Source organism: Nerophis ophidion, linkage group LG22, assembly GCF_033978795.1.
Source record: "Nerophis ophidion isolate RoL-2023_Sa linkage group LG22, RoL_Noph_v1.0, whole genome shotgun sequence".
Classification (NCBI taxonomy): domain Eukaryota; kingdom Metazoa; phylum Chordata; class Actinopteri; order Syngnathiformes; family Syngnathidae; genus Nerophis; species Nerophis ophidion.
The window spans coordinates 16,598,178-16,604,177 of record NC_084632.1 but is presented as its reverse complement, the minus strand read 5'-3'; the positions used below and the strand labels follow the sequence as shown (position 1 = coordinate 16,604,177).

The 6,000-nt window shown below is 40.3% G+C and overlaps 1 protein-coding gene across 7 annotated transcripts in view; it reads left to right on the top strand.

Annotated features, from left to right (window-relative positions):
• Positions 1–6,000, top strand: part of ptprsa (protein tyrosine phosphatase receptor type Sa) — a 701,781-nt gene that overhangs the window by 168,601 nt on the left and 527,180 nt on the right. For all 7 annotated transcript variants that reach the window (XM_061883335.1, XM_061883337.1, XM_061883336.1 and 4 more), the window contains one exon: positions 4,933–5,029. The gene's annotated coding sequence lies outside the window, so the exon portion shown is untranslated. The remainder of the gene's footprint in view (positions 1–4,932; positions 5,030–6,000) is intronic.

Below are 6,000 nucleotides of genomic sequence, written 5' to 3'. Positions count from 1 at the left end.
TGGCCACCCATCCAAATGATCAGAATCAGGCGTATAACATGAAGTACGCAGAGAGGTTCATGGAATGGATTTCCATGGCCGGGTAGCTGAATCTAAGCCATACATCACCAAGTCCAATGCAAAGCATGAGATGCAGTGGTGTAAAGCACATAGCCACTGGACTTTAGAGCAGTGGATACGCCTTGTCTGGAGTAATGAATCATGATTTTCCATCTAGCAATCTGATGGACGAGTCTGGTTTTGGAGGTTGCCAGGAGAACAGTACATTTCGGACTGCATTAGGCCGAGTGTGAAAATTGGTGGAGGAGGAATTATGGTATGGGGTTGTTTTTCAGGAATTGGGCTTGGCTCCTTAGTTCCAGTGAAAGGAACGTTGAATGCTCCAGGATACCAAAACATTTTGGACAATTGCATGCTCCCAACCGTGTGTGAACAGTTTGGAGCGGGCCCCTTCCTCTTCCAACATGACTGTGTACCAGTACACAAAGCAAGGTCCATAAAGACATGGATGACAGAGTCTGGTGTGGATGAACTTGACTGGCCTGCACTGAGTCCTGACCTTAACCCGATAGAACACCTTTTAGGATGAATTACAAGACTGCGAGTCAAAGAATCCTATAAACAAACTCCGCAACCTTGTGGACAGCCTTCCCAGAAGAGTTGAAGCTGTAATATTGAACCCTATGGGTTAGGAATGGGATGGCACTTCAAGTTCATATGTGAGTCAAGGCAGGTGGCCAAAAACTTTTGGCAATATAGTGTATCTCTCTCAGGCCATTCAAGAACCCAGCTGTCCGTGGTTTCATGTATTTATATCAGTCTGTCGTATCTTTTTTACTTAATGTATTCATTTATTGCTATTATTTTATTTATTGTTTTGTTTTCCTTTTGGGGATTTTTGTCAACCGTATTATGTCAGCAAACCAAGAAACAAATGTTTTAAAAACAACAAAAAAATGAAGACTTTGAGTGCGAACTTAATGTTAAGTATTTTATTGTTTCACCTTTAACTTTGTGTGGTACGTCAACAAATAATTTTAAAGTTAACACTTCATGACTAAAGCAATGTTTTTCAACCTTTTCTGAGCCGAGGCTCATTTTTTTTTTCAATGAAAAAAATTCAGAGGCACACCACCAGCAGAAAACATTAAAAATGAAACTCAGCAGCCGATACTGACACTAAAAATTTGTTCTCGCAATTGTTGGAAATTACTTTAAACCATAACCAACCATGTACTGTATCTTGTCTTGAAGTGGGTGTCAGATTTGGCTGTGACTTGTTTTAAGTTTTTTGCTGTTTTCCTGTGTGTAATGTTTTAGTTCTTGTTTTGCGCTCCTTTTTTGGTGTTGATTGTCATGTACGGATGTACTTTGTGGACGCCGTCTGCTCCACACGCTGTAAGTCTTTGCTGTCGTCCAACATTCTGTTTTTGTTTACTCTTCAGCCAGTTCAGTTTTAGTTTGGTTCTGCTAAGCCGTCCCTAAGCTTTAATGCATGTTGTTTACTTTTGGTTTAAACATTAGATATATGTTTTACCTGCACACTGCCCCCTTCTGTTGTCTGCATTATGTGATCACGACAAACCATGTTCCAGACATCTACAAAGCAATTAGCTACCTGCTGGCACCTACTGATATGGAAGAGTATTACACGGTTACTCTGCCGAGCTCTTGACAGAACTTAATTACTGGTTTGCAAAAAAATAATTTTCAACACAATTAGGTGAAGTTACATAATTTTCCACGGCACACCAAACAATGTCTCACGGTACACTGGTCTAGAGGATGCATGGGAGCAAAAAATAAATAAAACACTTCAATACCATGGATTAATATTGGTATCGGATCGATACTAGCCTTGTCGGATATGAATACAAATCATAACCAACCATGCATCACTATAGCTCTTGTCTCAAAGTAGGTGTCCTGTCACCACCTGTCAGAACAAACGTGACTTATTTGGAGTTTTTTGCTGTTTTCCTGTGTGTGGTGTTTTAGTTCTTGTCTTGCGCTCCTATTTTGGTGTTGACTGTCATGTACGGATGTACTTTGTGGACACTTTCTGCTCCACACGCTGTAAGTTTTTGCTGTTCTCCGGCATTCCGTTTTTGTCTACTTTTCAGTCAGTTCAGTTTTAGTTTGGTTTTGCTTAGCCATCCCTAAACTTCAATGCCTTTTTGTTTATTTTTGGCTAAGCATTAGATATTTTTTTTACTCCGTCGAGCTCTTGACAGCACAGACAATAATTACTGGTTTGCAAAAAAATATTTTTAACCCAATTATGTGAAGTTACATAATTTCTCACGGCACACCAAACAATATCTCACTGTACACAGGTCTAAAGGATGCATGGGAGCAAAAGATAAATAAAATACTTAAATACCATGGGTTAATATTGGTATCGAATCAATACTAGCCTTGTTTGATATGAATACAAATCATAACCAACCATGCATCACTATAGCTCTTGTCTCAAAGTAGGTGTACTGTCAACACCTGTCAGATCAAGCGTGACTTATTTGGAGTTTTTTGCTGTTTTCCTGTGTGTAGTGTTTTAGTTCTTGTCTTGCGCTCCTATTTTGATGTTGATTGTCATGTACGGATGTACTTTGTGGACACTTTCTGCTCCACACTCTGTAAGTTTTTGCTGTTCCCCAGCATTCTGTTTTTGTTTACATTTCAGTCAGTTCAGTTTTAATTTGGTTTTGCTTAGCCATCCCTAACTTTCGATGCCTTTTGTTTATTTTTGTCTTAAGCATTATATATTTTTTTACCCTGCCGAGCTCTTGACAACACATAATTACTGGTTTGCGCAAAAAAATTTTTTAACTCAATTAGGTGAAGTTACATGATTTCACGCGGCACACCAAACAATATCTCACGGTACACTAGTGTGCCGCAGCAAAGTGATTGAAAAACACTGTTCTAAAGGATGCATGGGAGCAAAAAATTATAATAAAATACTTCAATACCATGGGTTAATATTGGTATCGGATCGATACTAGCCTTGTTGGATATGAATACAAATCATAACCAACCATGCATCACTATAGCTCTTGTCTCAAAGTAGGTGTACTGTCAGATCAAGCGTGACTTATTTGGAGTTTATTGCTGTTTTCCTGTTTGTAGTGTTTTAATTCTTGTCTTGCGCTCCTATGTTGGTGTTGATTGTCATGTACGGATGTACTTTGTGGACACTTTCTGCTCCACACTCTGTAAGTTTTTGCTGTTCTCCAGCGTTCCGTTTTTGTTTACTTTTCAGTCAGTTCAGTTTTAATTTGGTTTTGCTTGGCCATCCCTAACCTTCAATGCCTTTTGTTTATTTTTGTCTTAAGCATTAGATATTTTTTTACTCTGTCGAGCTCTGGACAGCACAGACAATAATTACTGGTTTGCAAAAAATTATTTTTAACCCAATTAGGTGAAGTTACATAATTTCCTACGGCACACCAAACATTATCTCACGGTACACTAGTGTGCCGCAGCAAAGTGATTGAAAAACACTGTTCTAAAGGATGCATGGGAGCAAAAAATAATAATAAAATACTTCAATACCATGGGTTAATATTAGTATCGGATCGATACTAGCCTTGTTGGATATGAATACAAATCATAACCAACCATGCATCACTATAGCTCTTGTCTCAAAGTAGGTGTACTGTCAGATCAAGCGTGACTTATTTGGAGTTTATTGCTGTTTTCCTGTCTGTAGTGTTTTAATTATCGTCTTGCGCTCCTATTTTGGTGTTGATTGTCATGTACGGATGTACTTTGTGGACACTTTCTGCTCCACACTCTGTAAGTTTTTGCTGTTCTCCAGCGTTCCGCTTTTGTTTACTTTTCAGTCAGTTCAGTTTTAGTTTGGTTTTGCTTAGCCATCCCTAACCTTCAATGCCTTTTGTTTATTTTTGTTTTAAGCATTAAATATGTATTTACTCTGCCGAGCTCTTGACAGCACAGACAATAATTACTGGTTTGCAAAAAAATATTTTTAACCCAATTATGTGAAGTTACATAATTTCCCACGGCATACCAAACAATGTCTTGGTTGGAAAAACACTGGACGAAAGGATGCGTGTGAGCAAAAAAATGAACAAAAACTTCCTATGTCTTTAAAAAAAAATAAAGTAAAGCTCCTGATTGCCGGCGTCTCATAACACTGAATGATTTATGCATGCAAGCCCCAGTAATGCCTTGTGGATAAATCATATCATAGTCACAGATATGAATCTTGTATGAATGTGGACGACTCAGCATTCATATTACTTAAACATACCCCTGTCGGGCTTTCCGTATATGATATTCATACCATTATCCTGGGGGGAACTCTGCAGCACTGATGAGCTCCTCTGACCTTTCACAGGAGATAACCTCCCTCTGCCGGTCCATGGGCGCACATGAGACCGACCAAAGACCAGACCTGAGGGTGTCACATTAAAATGACATGAGGCAGGGTTTATTCATTTTTTATTTTTTTCCCAAATATAATTAGGTTGACAAACAGCTGAACACCTCTGTCGAATGCAGTTTTCGAGCACGCCCGGCCGAGAATATCGTCCACGCGCACGGGTCGACACGTTCGGACCTGGCTCATTAGAGATGTGAACGAGAAAACGATCAGAAAAAGAGAAAGTCTGCAGGGGTTTCATGTAGATATTTCCCTGCAACGCTCTCCGGCAATCAGCGGCGTGCTCGCCTCTGTGCCTTAGAACTGCCGTGCCGCGGTCGCAAAGGGCGAGGAGAGAGAACGAGAGATAAACTCATCTCAGCGTTTGTCGACCTCCACCCACCCGCCACCCACCACTTGAAGAAGCGCTTCATTTGGTAGTCCCTTTCATTAATGTTTCTCTTTCATTTCCCCGTTTTTCCTTTTCTCTCTCTCTCTTATTCCTCTCTTCCCCCCTCCTCTCTCCCTCGCTCTCGACTTGAAAGGTACGCATGAGCGAGTAACAAGAGGAAGAAGTGGAAGAAGTAGCTGCTGGTGTAGCCGAAGATATGAAGTTAAAGAGGTTCTGAAAACAAGCCAGTGGTAAGTGGGGCCCTTCATTTACACATTCTGTGTCCATCAAGATGATATTAATACATATGCATATATTAATAAATATACAAATTTGATCTGCAAATAAATAAATAATTTGCATAAATAAACGCATATTTGGAAATATATTTTTGAGATCTGAATATGTATATGCTTGATTTTGTATTTGTATTTGTATTGAATTTGCATATGTGGCTGGCTTTTTTGCATTTGTGTCGATGAGACATTCCTCCCACTAACACACTCCTCTGAACAACCAGCAGAGGGCACCGTAACTAGAGCGGTCTTGGTCCCAGAGCATTACATGCGTTGTATGCAAAAATGACCGGAGTTTTCTGCATAAAAAACGATCCACGTCTTTACAGAGAGAACGCACAACAGGCCTGAGCTAGCTAACGTTAAGCGTCCTATTAGCTAATGCAAATTTATCCAGTTAATCTGAAAGACCGTGCTAGCTGCTTATTTTGTTGTATCAATGCCACTTAATGACCTTGTCCCGATGTTGATAGTGATCTCTTATCAGGCTGCAGTGCCCTCTGCTGGTTGTTCAGGGGAGTGTGTAGGTTACATTTATTTGTGCATCTGGTTTGTGGGAGGAATGTCTCAACCACACAAAAGCAAAAAAGCGATCCACATATGCAAATGTAATACAAATACAAAATCATGCATACTTATGTTCAAATCTTAAAAATATATTTGCAAATACACGTTTCCATCCATCCATTTTCTACCGCTTATTCCCTTTTGGGGTCGCGGGGGGCGCTGGCGCCTATCTCAGCTACAATCGGGCGGAAGGCAGGGTACACCCTGGACAAGTCGCCACCTCATCGCAGGGCCAACACAGATAGACAGACAACATTCACACTCACATTCACACACTAGGGCCAATTTAGTGTTGCCAATCAACCTATCCCCAGGTGCATGTCTTTAGAAGTGGGAGGAAGCCGGAGTACCCGGAGGGA